The 16198-nt window shown below is 36.3% G+C and overlaps 1 protein-coding gene across 5 annotated transcripts in view; it reads right to left on the bottom strand.

Moving 5' to 3' along the window:
* The window catches only part of LOC5568488 (dnaJ protein homolog 1), a 230922-nt gene extending 215028 nt beyond the window's left edge, over positions 1-15894 (bottom strand). Inside the window, exons 1-2 of one of the 5 annotated variants that reach the window (XM_021846084.1) lie at positions 15681-15894; positions 5892-6047 (exon numbers count right to left, since the gene is read on the bottom strand). The gene's annotated coding sequence lies outside the window, so the exon portion shown is untranslated. Of the gene's footprint in view, positions 1-5891; positions 6048-6242; positions 6284-15595 lie in introns of those variants that run through there. The other 4 variants (XM_021846085.1, XM_021846083.1, XM_021846081.1 and 1 more) reach the window with 4 other exon arrangements.
* Positions 15895-16198: the final 304 nt, after the last annotated feature.

The raw sequence follows: 16198 nt of genomic DNA on the forward strand, positions 1-16198 counted from the left end.
GGAACCCATATTTCAAATTTCATTTTTCAACTATTGGTTTTGAAAGCATCATTACAATGTTAATACATCATTTTTATGGAATCATAAGGCGTTGAGAGTCAACTTGAGACTTCGAAAAGGTTCACTTCGAAGCATTTTCCCGAAGGGTTATACTATGCTATGAATCTATAGCTCCATAATATTAAATCTGGCAAACGATTTTCTGGTCGTGTTTTTACGCCTCAACGTCTTCAATTATTTTTTAGAAGCTTTATGCATAATTTTTGTATAAGAGGGCCTTGTAAAACCAATAATCGCATAAGTGACTTTTATTGAAGAACTGTACATTTTCTTAAAACTATGAGAGAAAACGAAAACAAAAATATTTTCTTTTAAAGACGTATTTGCGAATCAAAAGCGCTGGGTATTGCAAAACGGCATGACCTTTTTTTCTAATTAAATGAGCATTTAAAATCAGTTCAACTTTTGGACTTTAGCATAAAATCTGAAAAAATTCGGTAAGTTTAGAATTGCTACTTCAATTTATGTTTCTGATAAAGTACAGCATTTTATGATGAATGGTTGACTGTATCAAAAGGGCAAACATAAACATGAGAAGATGCATAAATGTCCTGTTATTGTGTAGAATTGATTTTTACTTGAAATCAAGCATGGGAAACATTCACTCGAATATTGCGTTTCTCTCGCTCACTTCCACAAGCGGTCAAGAGCGAGATTGCCGTTTTTTCCAACTAAGCTGAGTGTATAAATTTCCAATGCACTTTCTTATTATTCGCCGAGCGACGAGTTAGACAAAAACGGCAGAAGAATGATTCACTACCGACTCCTTGTGCCGATTGCTGAGGCGAATGATTCTTTACATTCCGATTCCGCACGAGTGGCATTCATTTTCGAGAGCTGAAGAGCGTTCACTGACTGGGAATACACAAGGCGAAAAGACTCAGTGAACGCAAAATTCTCTCCACTCCGTATATCTATTCATTTTTAGTTTATCTCAATCGTTTGCGTTTCGTGGGGATTGCGCTCACCCTAGTAGCGTTCGGCAGTCACTGAAAATTCGGTGGCAGCAGATACTTTGCAGATAGTTTATCGGTAGCGTTCGGGTGAGTGAGTGAATTTTCCCATGCTTGCTTCAAATAATTTTTAATTCAGCTTGATATATGTTTTACACCTGCCTTATGAAATCAACTGAAATTTACAGGATCCTGTTATGAAACCTCAAGAACCTTATAGGAATCTACAGGTTCTCATAAGAAATCTACAGAAAAAACGCTTGAGCTCTGAAGCATCTTGCCAACCATAGAGTTCTCAGGATCTTGCTAAGGATTTTGCTGTGAGTTAACATCTTGGAATTCCGCTGCAATGTTGCCGTAAATTCTCAAGTCTCCGATGAAAAAAAATAAAAGTTTATTATTATTAGGCTACCACTAGCACACCTCAAATTCCTCTGGGAACCTTTTCAAAACCCTCAAGCGTTCGCCGAAAATATTAAAAATACGACTAGAAATTCACATTATCCTGCTTAAAATTTACAAGACGCCCTAGAGTTTATTAGGAATCACCAGATTTTGGACATAATCCTCCACAACCAGCTATACACTCCCTCAAGAAGCTCTCAATGTCCACTTGGAATCTGCAGATATCCTCATGAATTCGTTAAAATTTCTGAAAAGTCCCACAAGAACGAAGAATCCCTTAAGGATTCTCCAGGGTACAGTTAGGAAACTCATAGACTCAGCTCGTAAGGAACATTTTGATGATGTTGAGACCCTTGATTAACAATCTTGTACAGAATTCTGGATCGTCTCTTAACAAATCTAACGCCTTATAGAGTATATAGAAAAGAGAGAACATAGCTTTAAATAGTTGACGCAGAAAGATCAATATACACACCAATACCACAGACAAAAAGTAAAAACACTCTCAGTCGTATTTATCGTACGCTTCAATGGTATTATTGAAAATAAATTGTAGTTTGGACTGTATTCGCATTTGTCATGTTATTTAATGAAGTTAAAAAAAAAAAGCTATGATACACGACATTTTGCTGTACATATTTGTATCTATTATTGCGGTGTGTTTTTAAATACGCAATGTATACAAATCCATAATAATAAAGACAGTGAGACAAAATTTATGATTGTAACTCTGTGTGAGTCATAGATTTTTCGTTGCTCTTATGTCGGTGCTGGTGCTTTGTTTGAACAAGCTGTTCCAAATTTGAAGAACAGTGTTTTTTTTATTGTATCACCTACTGGCAGACTCAAGTGGGCTGGTCACTCAATATGAATGCCTATGAAAAAAGAATGGTCTTAAGTTGAGATACTGGTGGAGATTATTGGTCTCATGAAACGTTGCCTATGTATGATTGAAGTAAATAAGCGCGTACGCGAGTCCTTAGTAGTTGGTGAGATTTGGGGAAACATCGACGATAATGGAAATCTGGAATGTAATCGGTGTGGAGTTGACACGCTATTCAAGTGACTAAAGCAACAGACACGATAATATTTACAAAAATTTATAATTTTAATGGTACAGTGGGATTCCGTTTTTGGCACGCTCCGTTTTTGGCATGCTCCGTTTTTGGCACCCTCCGATTTTGGCAACAAAATGGATCCGTTTTTGGCAACATTTTTCAATATAATTAAAATTTGTATTTTTCTGTAAATATTATTGTGTCGTTTGTTTTAGTCATTTGAAAAGCAATCAGGCTTCACGCTTACCGCATTCCAGAGTTCAATTTTTGCTGATATTTCTCAGAATGTCACCAACTTCTAGGAGCACCGTATAAGCTTATTTAATTCTAGATGGCCATATAGTCGTACCGATTCATGTAGTCATTAATCTCTATGAGTATCTACTAGTATCAACTAGAGTTCCAACATCTTTTCTCAGGCATTCACGCTTTATGACCAGCCCACTTGAGTATGCCGGTAGACAATTGTAACTAGTAAAAGTCAGCTTTCTTCAGCTTTTCTTAACAAAGCAACATTGACATAAGAGGAACAAAAAGTCTAAAAACACACAGAGTTTTCAACTACAATTTCGTTTCGCCATTTCAGCTCACTGTTCTTTTTATTGTAGAACTGCATGCATTGCTTATGTAGAACATACCATAGCAAAAGAAGCAAATCAATTTTTTAAGAAACGATCCAAAATTGTAATCCAGTATTACTCATCCTAGAGTATACTACGTACCATATCAAGATTTAATTCAAGTATGCTTGCCGCATGAAATTATCAAAATGTTCCTTACGAGTGACCCCTGGCTGGGTCTAGGGGTTGTCTAACCGGATTCCGGAGAATCCTTACGTTTTTTGACTCCTATGTTTTTAATATGAGCTTCTGAGAATTTTCAGCGAATTATTAGAAATACTGAGCTAAATTTGGGAATTCGTATCGGATATTACTTAGGGGTTTCTTGCTAGAACCTGAGAATGTATATTGTGGATGCTGTGCAAAATCTGTCGATTACTTGTAAACTCATAAGAATTCTAAGGCAGCCTGTGATTTTTTAGAGGAATACTGCGGATTCTTAAGGTGAAGATGAATCGAAGCCAAAATTCAAATTTTCAAGAACACGTATCTAGAGAACCTAACACCCGTTTGAGCTGAAAACCTAATCGAGCCAGTGATCAATCGATTAAGTTTTCAGCTTAAACTGATGTTTGGTTCATTAGATCCGTGCTCTTGAAAATTTGAAGTTTGGCTTCGATTCATCTTCACCTTAATTGTATTTTGAATATTTTTGGTAAGATCTTGAGGATTGCTAGTGGCACTCTAGAAAGTCCTTTTGAGAACATCGATCGGAAACTTGAGAATTTTCTGCAATATCGCAGCGGAATCTTGAAAGTTCAAGTGCTATATTCAAAATTATTAGCAAGCTCTTGTGTAGATGTGAATTCCTATCTGGCTCCTAAGTAAGATTCAAAGAATTCTAAGCAAGATTCTGTGGATTCCTAGCAAGCTAGTTTAGAATACAAACGGGTTCTATACTATTTTGTAATAACTTTCAGAGGATTTTTTCATACATATTTAAAAGACAATATACACCGTCTTAAACCAAAGGCTGCACTTATATTATACAACGGAATTCATTGAAGATGAAACATTTTTTATTTGACGAAAGGATTCCTCCAACAGGGGCGAACCTCCACGAAATCGAACCTACACTCCGTAGTATAATACGCTTAAACGATTGACGCCGCTAACCTCACGGCTACGAAACCCACATTTCTATGGAAAATCCTTGCTTAGTCAATATTATGTTCCAAAAAATATAATAGTTTTTTTATTAGTAAAACAAATGATTTCAGCTGTTTTTGTGTGCTCTTTGACTGTAGTCAGTCATTTGATATCAGATACCTTACTATGCAATGGGATTAAAATAGAAACCGTTTTTCTTTAAGTTTATTTAACTAGAATCATTCAGTGTTGTAACACCTACAACTTTTTTTTTGTAAATACGCTTCCAAAGAAATTTCTGTATTCCTACACTACTTTGAGGAAATGTTCTATTCTTGAACAAAGGTCACTTATGCGATTATTGTTTTTACATAACCTGGGTATACACATAGTATACATAAAGTTTATAAAACATCATTGAAGATATTTCAGCTAAGAAAAGTGTGTAGAACGCCTATCAAAATAAATATGACGGATGTTTAGATTTATAACATAGTCCTATCCTACGGAAATCTACATCGAAATGGACCGTTCGGAAGTCTGGTCATCATTTAGTTCCATAATTATAATGGAACAACGTCAAAATGATATATTTGAAAATAAAAAATGGGTTCCGATTTTGGCACGGTTCCGTTTTTGGCAACTGAAAATTTCGACTTTGTTGCCAAAAACGGAACCCCACTGTATTGAAAAATGTTGCCAAAAACGGATCCATTTTGTTGCCAAAATCGGGGGGTGCCAAAATCGGAGCATGCCAAAAACGGAGCATGCCAAAAACGGAATCCCACTGTAATGTACAAAAAAAAAAAATTATCTTCTCTTTTGATTGCCGGCATTCAAAAGATTAAACTAGAAAAACATAAACAACAATTGCCTTGGTCTATCGCCAGCTTTTCAGGCAAATCCTAACCATATACCTATTTCAATATCCACCTCCGTAGTACTTATGAGGGTGTCGCTGAGTCGGAGGCCTCTCATTAAGTAAGTGCTATATCAACACTTCCTTCCCCTATCCCAAGTTACGGTAAAGATGGGCGTGGCCGGGAATAGCGATATTAATGGTTTTGGTATTCTTATTCAAGATTGGATCAAGGTTTATTCCCCGGCCTTGTTCCTGAAAGCAATCAGTATGAGATTATCAAAGAGAAACATGAATGTTGCTAGTATCCAATCTACGAAGTATACCGTAACTACGCTAACGCTAACGCACGGGTGTGTATGCAGTTATGAGCAGTATACCAATCATTTTATTGATCATTATTCCATCAGGAATGCATCATTTCAAGATTCTTATTTAGCAACTTCGAAATAAGTCCGATTACGGGTCCCATTTTGCCCACTATGCATCACGGTGGCCGTGAGAGCTAAGATAACCAAATGGCAAAAAAGGCCATCGCCGAAAAATTGCGTTGGCTCACCTGCTCGCCACCCACCCACATCACAATCCCTTTCACGAACGGCGACTAAACAACATTCCATTTTTGACACAGCCACAACACTGTCAAAAATTTGTATGAGAAATGAGTGTCCGGTCGCGCTCTCACCCATAGCTAACTAAGTAAGTATGTTTGTGTTAGAAGCGATTTTATCGAAAACACACGATTCGTTCCGTTGATCACCTTCCAATTTCGGAAGTGGAACCTACTTGAACCAGAGTGCGCTGCTGTATTAGTAGAATTTGAAAAATAGTAGTACTGATTTATTACCTTGCTGGAGTTCTCGGAAGGGCACAGTTTTGCGATTTTCCAGTCGTTGAATTACTATACTGCGGACCGGCTACACTGTTTAATTAATGATCACTATCTCTGTATTTTAGGTATGTTAATAACCTTCTCGATCAACCAACACTTCTTCGTTTGAAACTGAAAATATTACACAGATGTTACACACAAAAATATCAATGTGTCATGATTTTCCCAAATGAGGTTCCTGGTGCTGTGGGTGGTTTCACTTTCCCGTCAACTTTTTTTCGTTCGTTGAAAAATCATCCAAAATAAAACGGCTCAAAATAGCAAAATATTAAAATCTAAAACATCACACTGTTGAATGACACTTACAAACTGTCACACCCTGCCGACGGAAATCACCGCTTACTGAGCTTGCGAACGAAAAAAAAAACTGAGCGAAGGAACGAACGAATCACTAAAAATAATTATTCTCCGTGAACTCACTCAACCCAGAAGCGGTGAGCCAGAGAAAAATTCAAACCATCCAAAAGCCGAAAATCTGGAGGCGTTTTTGCACGGCTCACAAACACAGAATCTTTTTGGGTTCGATCGATCCGGTACCAGAAGGGATCCCCTCGTACGAAGACGCCACGGCGTGTCTGAAACCATTGTTAACGAAAAATTGATCATCAATTCTGCTCTCACCATTCTGAAGATATGGTATCCTAGCATCCATTCCGCGAATTTGAAAATGTTCAATCGAGAAAAATGAAACTTATGCTACGTTCAGAATAGAGCTGATATAAGGTAATATAGGCTCTCTTGATGTCAGAAACCTTACATCTCGTTTTCACTGGAAATAAGAAGTGTGACGTTTGATATCAAGATAAAGTAATTAAATTAATTTAAGGCAGCATAAAGTAATTAATTAATTTAAGGCCGTTTTTGAAGATTATTTTTTAAATTTCCGGGCTGTCAATTATCATTCACCATCCTCAAACAAATTTAATAATCATCAAACATTCGAAAATTGTGCTATTCAAGCATCTTTCCTGTAAATCTGAAGGCATTTCGTCGATGGAATCTTAAGTTACAGTAGTTTTTGTCTTTTATTTTTGGGCTTTTTACACGCATCTATTGAATCATTAGACTCCATAAAAAAAAAAGAAATATCTCTATGATTGACCTCAGCGTTCGAAAGATTACATAAACAAGCACTTTTATAAAAATTTGACCATATTTATCAAAAGATTAAACAACCACAGTAAGAGGGAATTTTGAACCGATCTTCAAGAATATTTATCCAAGATTCGAATTCAGTGTTTAAAGTGGCCATAACAAAGGATCAAAACATATTTGCATCAGATTTATATCTTAAAGCTAAGTATGCTGTTTTGCTCAAGAAAAATAACGAAATTTCTTGACTGAATGGTTAATAAATTTCATACAAAGAGCCCCCTTTGAAATGATATTTCTTCTCAATTGCGTACTGCGATCAGAAAAATGTGATATTCTGGACCATTTCTGGGAAGAAATTTTCCACGCATCGAGATAAGCATTTCCTTTTCTTGTCAGTAGTAAACCAGCCTTAAATGCTGATTTGCTATTGAAAAGGAATCGCGCAAGAAAATTCGCGACGATTCCTTCCAGAACTTTTCTACAGCGGCTTGTTTTAATTGACACATCTTTGCAACAGAGTACCGCGATTGAAAAAAAAGGTTTCTTGGACTATTCCTTGCTGAAATTTTCTACGCATCAATATAGGCCAAGAAATTACTTATCATCAGCAAACCGGTCAAACATAAGAAAAGTTGCATTCACCCCATTTGGGCTTATTGGGCCAAAGTACCCCCATTGGGTAGGAGCAGCTGTCTCTGTTTTTTTACAACATTCGTGAGGAAGAAAGAGAATACCGCGAGATTTTGGGTTGAAAGTATAATCGATATAATTAATTTTGGATAAATTAAACAAAAAAAGGTAAAAGATGTATCTGTGTATAGCTTAAACAGATTTCAATCTTAAAGGCTGCTAGAAAATAAAAATTAAAATAAATTGTTAAGAAATTTTTATTTCTTTGATCGCAGTACGTAGTTGAGGAGAGATGTCATTTCAAATAGTAATCTATGTTGGATTTTTTTACCCATTCAGGAATTTCTTTACTTTTCCTGAGTGAAATAACATACTTAGCTTAAAGCCTGATTTGCTACTGAAAAGGAATCGCTAAAGAAATTTCTCGCCGATTCCTTGCATAAATTTTCTACAGCGACTCCCATTTGAACTGACAGTTCTTTTCAACTGCGTACTGCGAACAGAAAAAAGCGCCTTCTTGATCGATTCCTTGCAGAAATTTCCCATGCATCAAGATAGGCCGATAAATTACTTGTCAGTAGCGAATCAGGCTTCTTCTTCTTCTTTCTGGCGGTACGTCCCAACTGGGACAAAGCCTGCTTCTCAGCTTAGTGTTCTTATGAGCACTTCCACAGTTATTAACTGAGAGCTTTCTATGCCAATTGACCATTTTTGCATGTGTATATCGTGTGGCAGGTACGAAGATACTCTATGCCCTGGGAAGTCGAGAAAATTTCCAACCCGAAAAGATCCTCGACCGGTGGGATTCGAACTCACGACCCTCAGCTTGGTCTTGCTGAATAGCTGCGCGTTTACCGCTACGGCTATCTGGGCCCCTAATCAGGCTTAAAGGCTGAAAAAAATAGTTCAAGAAATTCTCGCTGATTCCTTGCAAAAATTTTCTACAGCGATTCCCGTTTGAATTGACATCTTTTTAATGCGATCTGAAAAAAAAAAATTAACGGTTCCGCAAAGGAAATTCTCATGCATTAAGATAGGCCAAGAAATTACTTGTCAGGAGCAAACCAGGCTTAAGCTAAGTATGTTGTTTTGCTCAAGAAAAGTAAAGAAATTCAATGAATGCATGGGTCAAGAAAAATTTCTTCAACGAGCCCCATTTGAAATGACATTTCGTCTAAACTGCATACTGCAATCAAAGAAATGTGATTTTTTTTTTATAATTTTTGGGAAAAAAGTTTCCACGGATCGAGATAGACGATTATTTTTCTTGTCAATAGCAAACCAGCCTTTAAACTTAAATTGAAGGATCTAGTGACAACACTTGTTTTCGGTTGTGCTATCTGCAGAACCGGGTTAATTATGTAAATGCGTTATTTGAAAGTATGAGTTTTTTTTTTTCTTTTTGACCTAGATTGAATAGCTAAACACAAGTATGAAAGCTTAATTTTTGTCATGCATAGAGGCAAAGGGGCCATGTGAGCCACCCTGGATTTGGTATCAAAAAACAGTGTTTAAATGTCCAGCAGTGGTGAAAATGTTCGCATCGTGAAACAACTCATGAGTGTAACAAACTCACGCAAAATAAAAACATGACAGACTCGCGAACAAGCTAGGTGTGAGTACTCGAGCAGCAGAAAATAACTACTGAATACCAAATTGAGGTATTCCATACCAGATCCCGAGCAGAAGAAAATAACTACTGAATTCCAAATTGAGGTATTCCATACCAGACAATTTCCAATACTTACAACCTGAATGAGGTATGAATGAGCCCTGCATAAGAGGTAAAATACCTCAAATAATACCTTATGCATTTTCTACAAATACCAAGCTGATAACTAGATCAGGTATTGTAATACCTAAATAATACTTGATGGATTTTCATATGAAAGTGAAATTTTTCAATACCTCCAGTAGTCCTCAATAGCTATCGAATACCAAAATGAAGTATTTTTAATTGTTTTTCAAATACCATTATAATACTAAAATGAGGTATTGACAACTGAATAATACCTAATTATGGTATGATACCAAAATATGGTATGCATAAGTTATTGGGGAGTTATTTGTTCCTCCTCGGGATAATTTCCAATACTTACAACCTGAATGAGGTATGAATGAGCCCTGCATAAGAGGTAAAATACCTCAAATAATACCTCAAGCATATTCTACGAACACCAAACTGATAACTAGATCAGGTATTATAATACCTCAATAATACTTGATGGATTTTCATATAAAAATGAAATTTTTCAATTGTAGTTCAATACCTCCAGCAGACCTCAATAGCTTTTTAATACCTCAATGAAGTATTTTTAATTTTTTTAAAGATTTTTTTCAATACCATTATAATACCAAATTGAGGTATTGACATCTGAACCATACCTAATTTTGGTATTGTCATGTCTACCTATCTCAAGTAATATTAATTGTTCTACCTTTCGACTTGGTACCTTTTATCATCTGTTCGTACCTACGGTATTTCTGAGCTATAAGTACTGGCTGCAGTTGGCGCAGAGGAGGGACTTCCCGAACTGTGGACTGAATAACATATTATTTTATTCTTATATTTACAGGATATAAAAGTGGCGACGAGGATCATGGGAACGTGTGTTGAAGATAATCGATTTTCTTTGGGGTGGCGAATTGCCAATTGTATCTGTTTTTGAAAGTGTGGTAAAATTGCCGATTTGAGTTGAACCCAAATTGTTCTTCAGAGTTGTTCTTTTGTGAAGCAATTGCTGTATTGAGATGAACGAAATCGTTCTTTAGTGTTGGAGAATTTGTCAAATGCAATGTTGAGCAGTAAATCCAATGATTTGAATAGTATGAATGAAGAAATAGTATGAATGAATGAATAGCTGTTGAATGAATGAATAGTTGTTGTAGTCATGGAATTAGCAAATTTGCGCATTTCAGATAATATCGTGGAATTCTTTGGATATATTTTCGATTGTTTGTTGTATGAGTTGTTGCAACTTGTAGGTGGCTTTTAAAGAGTTATTAGAAAGTTTCTAAAGGGGAATGGACTGTCATGTCTACCTATCTCAAGTAATATTAATTGTTCTACCTTTCGACTTGGTACCTTTTATCTGTTCGTACCTACGGTATTTCTGAGCTATAAGTACTGGCTGCAGTTGGCGCAGAGGAGGGACTTCCCGAACTGTGGACTGAATAACATATTATTTTATTCTTATATTTACAGGATATAAAAGGTATGATACCAAAACATGGTATGCATAAGTTATTGGGGAGTTATTTGTTCCTCCTCGGGTAATTTCGCACCCACCTGCTAAGGAGAACATACCAAAAGAAATAGCAAGAAGTTCGCGAACATTTACTCGCGAATAACCGACCAAGGTATGATTTATTATGGTTTTGGCAGACAAATCAATTGTATATCCTTTAAGGTGAAATAGTTTAAAATCAACTTCTAAAATTGCACTAAAACTTCAAAGGCACAAATCTCGCTAAAAAAGCATCCAACAACAGTGCGCTTTTTATTTTGGCTTTGTACACTAGCAGAAAGCTTAAAATAAGGAGATCAGGAACGTTTGCTTTCTATTTCTCGAGTTTTGTGCCTTTGAAAACGCGAGTAGGGTTACAAGTCGGCCATTGTGACGGCCATCTTTGGATTCCGAGATGTTTCACCTTAAATTGACAGTAAACTACCAGTTTGTAGTCATAAATCCTTGAAAACCAAATATCTCGTTGGGGAAATAGCTTTTTCCCAAAAGCGAAACTGCCACAACACGTTCACGAATCACTTTGGGTTCGTTTACTCGCGAGTAAATCAGCATTCTGATGCTCGCGAGCATTTTTTGTTTTTATTCCGGTTCAGCAGACATATTCGCCACTTTCCATCACTGATGTCCATTGGCAGTATGACTTTCTAGAGCCGTGTTGGCCGGAAATAGGGAAATAGCTTTTTTTTCCAAACTGCCTCTGAACAGCTACGAACGAGTTCACGAATCACTTTAGGTGCGTTTACTCACGAGCACGATACACACGAGTAAATCAGCATTCCGATGCTCGCAAGCATTTTATTTTATTTCTATTCCGGTTCAGCAGACATATTCGTCACTTTGCATCACTGATTACCAGTGGCAGTATGACTTTCTAGAGGATGCATTAAATGGTCACCACAATAAAAATTCGTAACAATACTCGAATTTATCATTTGTCGCAAAAAGCATATAATTTTGACAGTTTTTAAATTTCACCAAACAGTTGAAACTTCTGATGTAACTGAACAATTCGTGCGTGAAATTATATTTATTCATTGACAAAATTAATGGAAAACAAATTATTATTATGAAAATTAAGAGACAGGGCAAAATAAGCCTACTATATGCAATTAAAACAAATGAGCTTGAGCTTGAGCTTGATTGGCCGCCCGTGGATGCACTCCAGTATCGCCAGATCAGCTGCACTTACACAAGGAACCAACCGAATGACTGCTTGGGACTAACAGGCATCCTCAGTGTATAAGTGCTGGTGATCTTCTATTTTTAGGCAACAATGGCACCTGCCACGTCAGAATGCAGACCAATGAGGGGAAGGGGGAGGAATTGATGATGCATTGAACTGACTCCCACGTAGACCGTATATTCCACTGCATCCACGTCAGTTCATGCGGGAGTGTATGGATTGGGGGAAAGGCATGGTATAGCAGACTGCCTATATATCAGGCGTAAGAAAGGCGTGCGCGTGTAAGTAGGAAGCGTTAGGAAAACGGTTTCTTGTCCGTCTCTGGTTCTAGCGTTTGCTATGAACGAATAGTTTGAGTGTGATATATTTAGAATGGAAGATAGAAGCAAGTGAGAGATATACAACTACAAAGTACGAGGAAAGGGACGGGCCTGGGATTGAACCCATGACCTTCTGCATATGAAGCAGAAGCGGTAGCCATCAGACCACCAACCCCGTCCCATACTATATGCAATTAAAACAAATGGTGCTTTAAACGTAAAAATTATTTGCCTATATATACTAGAATTTTTTATGCATAGTCATCTTAACGCACTATTACAAGAGGGACACTGCTAGAAAATAGGTTGAATCAAGTGTCACAATTGTGTTAAATGCTAAAATTAATTAAAATCGATTAAATTAGATGGCTCATTAAGCCCCATAAGGTTGGTGAACACGCGAAAAATCATGATTTTCAAAATTGTTGCTCCAAATGTTTTCTTGTAGATATTTATATTAATTATTGACATAACACGAAAGAAAATATTCTATTGTACAAAGCAGTTGCATTTAAACAATAGTTGTTGCTATTTTTCTATGTATTCCATGACGTTTCCTCTAGATGGCTTTTATTGGAGGCATTCGAATTGCTTTAAATGAAGATTGCTTCTATGGAATGTTTTCTCGATCTATAAATGATTTAGTTAATGTTTTTATGAATCTCCCATCCATCGGAATGAATTGCTCTCTTGAGTAACTTTCTTTATGATGGTTTGATTTTTTACTATGAGATCATAGCACTACTAACGTGTTTGAAACATTTTTCAAAATTTCCCCTCAGTAATTTACATATAAAAATACATCGTCTTTGAGCTACCTTTAATTCATCACCGAGAATGCTGAAAACTTCAAATAACACTATTTTTATGGTAAAAAGGTATGGGAGACTGGATTTTCAAACTTTTTTTTAATGTTTAACGGTCCTGCCTGAATAAAATCTGAGCGTAGAAAAAAATGCCAAAATGCATTTCCACAACTTTGAAAACGTTGCATTCCATCTTGCCCGATGTACTTTATGTGGGTCCTAGAATAAACCTTTTGAATATGGTAATAAATACTCAAACCACTGCACAGTGGTCCAGGAATCAGTTTTACGCGGAAAGATGCATTTCGAGCTTTAGAATGAAACAATAGACGAAAACGGTCTTCTACAGAGTTGTTTGTATTATTGTTTGGTGTTATTGAAAATTAGGGTGGACCACAGAAATTGTTTAACTAACTTTCTTATTTGTAGAAATTATATTATACATGCTTCCGCAAAGTTGTATACCATTCAATTTCAAGCAACTTTGCCAAAAAAAGTTTTTTTTTGTATCTCTTAAATTGACCGATTTAGAGCTTTTTTCCTACGGTGACATAGGGTGGTCCGAACAAAATTGGTTTTCTGGCTCTAGAGTTTTCAGTTCAAATTTCTCATCAAAGTAGTCTATAAAATAGTTTTAGAGCTTTAAAAAATGCGTAATTTGGTGAGTGATGAAACTCGCTATCTTCTTTCGTTTGGAAGTTATTGTTGTTTTTCTCTCAAAAACATGCCCACTTTGATTGTGGATATCTCTGATTGGGGCAAACATAAAAATTATCTTCTGACGGCATTCAAAAGATAAAATAAAATTGTATCAATATCAAAAAATTACAGATGTGTTATTTTTGTAACTCTAATAAAATGCCCTGAAAAACAAAGGGTTTTAAGTAGAAAAACTGTGATAACTTTTGAACTAAAACAGATATCAACAATCTTTTTGCATGAAAATTTGCGTTTTGTTAAGTTCTTAAAGTCGTTCATAGGCTTCTTTGAAGAGAAATCTGAAAAAAGAAAGGTAGGGCTCTAAAACTATTTTGAAGATTTTCATAGTATGTATTTCTTTATTATTTTGCATTTTGAGCATGAAAATAAAATTTTTGACAAAAATGATCTTCTAAAAAATTGTTTCTAAATATGTAAGCCTTCATGCTGTGTCATTTAAAACTAGGGTGGTCCACAATATCACACAAATCATATAATCAACTTTTTTATTTGCAAAAATACTGGTATATACTCTTAGGCAAAGCAGTAGAACTTAAAATTTTGATTAACTTTGCCAAATAAAGTTTTCTGTAGCTTAAAATTTGACCAATCTAGAGCATTTTTTCCCAATCATCACAGGGTGGTCCAACAAAAATAAGTTTTTCAACTCTAGTTTTTTTTAATATTAGTTTCTCGTCAAAGTCGTCTATGAACGACTTTTAGAACAAACCAAAACGCAAATTTTAATGCAAAAAGATTGTTGATATCTATTTAAGTTCAAAAGTTATTACAGTTTTGTGATAAAAAAATATATGTTTTTCAAGACATTTTATTAGAGTTACAAAAATAACACATCTGTAATTTTTTGATATAATATACAATCTTATTTTGTCTTTTGAATGCCGTGAAAAGATATTTTTTATGTTTGCCCCAATCAGAGATATTCTCAATCAAAGTAGGCATAGGCACCACCCTATGTCACCGTAAAAAAAGCTCTAAATCGGTCAATTTAATAGATACAAAAAAAACTTTTTTTGGCAAAGTTTCTTGAAATTGAATGGTCTACAACTTTGCGGAAGCAGGTATAATTTTATTTCTACAAATAAGAAAGTTAGTTACACAATTTCTATAAAAATATGGTCCACTCCAATTTTCAATAACACCAAATAAAGGATCTTACTAATACAAACAACTTTGTAGACGACCGTTTTTGTCTAATGTTTCGTTCTAAAGCTCAAAATACAGTTTTCCGCGTAAAACTGATTCCTGGACCATAGTGCACTGTAACTTTTGATCCCTTCAACGAAATGTCTTCGAATTCTCAGAGAAGATGCTTAGATACATTAGATCACATCTATTGAATTTGAATGTAATTTTTTTTTATTTGAATATAAATAGTTAATGATGCACCGTATACGGGCATTTTTTTTGCAGACATAAAATTATCCCTTGAAAATTGCACTACATCTTCAAATCACTATTGCTTTCATTTCTCTCGATGAAACATTTGGATGCCAGGATACCGTATCTTTCAAAGGGTGTTTGCAGAATCAATAGTCATTTTTTCGTCAACATCGGTTTCTGCCACACCTTGACATGGACCGACAGTCTTCACAACGATGAGCGCCGGCGGCATGCGATGCGCAATCGCAATAGAACCCTCTTCTACGCCACCTACCCAAAAGCACACACCAAAATCTGCGACCAATATACACAACACACTTTAGAATCCCAAAAAAGTGATCTATTCTATACAGACAGACCGAGATGACAACGATCGATGACGACAGCGACTACTAATATAGTGATAGACGACGGAGGCGATCGCGGGTTGAACCGGACCGGACGTTCGAGGGAAGAAAGAATCGGTCAAAGAGCAAAAAAATCACACGGCGATGGTTCTCTACATTGGAAGCTCGCGAATTCGAAGGGGGACGCGCACTCGACAGGAGAGTTGCAAAGCGACTAAATCAACGTGACTCAGTGCAGCCGAGTGGGAGCCTGCGCCAGCGAGTTGTTGTTGGGGCCACTACTATGCGGGAGAGCATTAATCCATTGAGGGAGTGCGCGCGCAATACCTGCCAAACCAGTCGGGTCCATTCAGTGCCATTATGAGATAGGCCTGGTGGTAGCGAGACTCTCTGAGTGTCTACCTATCCCCAACGTGACTCGCGCTGCCGTGAAAAGTGAGTGAATGGAAATTTGAGAATCGTATTTTGTTTGGAGCATAGGGGATTATGGAGGTAAACATATTCTGTGTCATTTTATCATATAATGGGTA

The sequence above is a fragment of the Aedes aegypti genome, chromosome 2, assembly GCF_002204515.2.
Source record: "Aedes aegypti strain LVP_AGWG chromosome 2, AaegL5.0 Primary Assembly, whole genome shotgun sequence".
NCBI classification, from domain to species: Eukaryota; Metazoa; Arthropoda; class Insecta; order Diptera; family Culicidae; genus Aedes; species Aedes aegypti.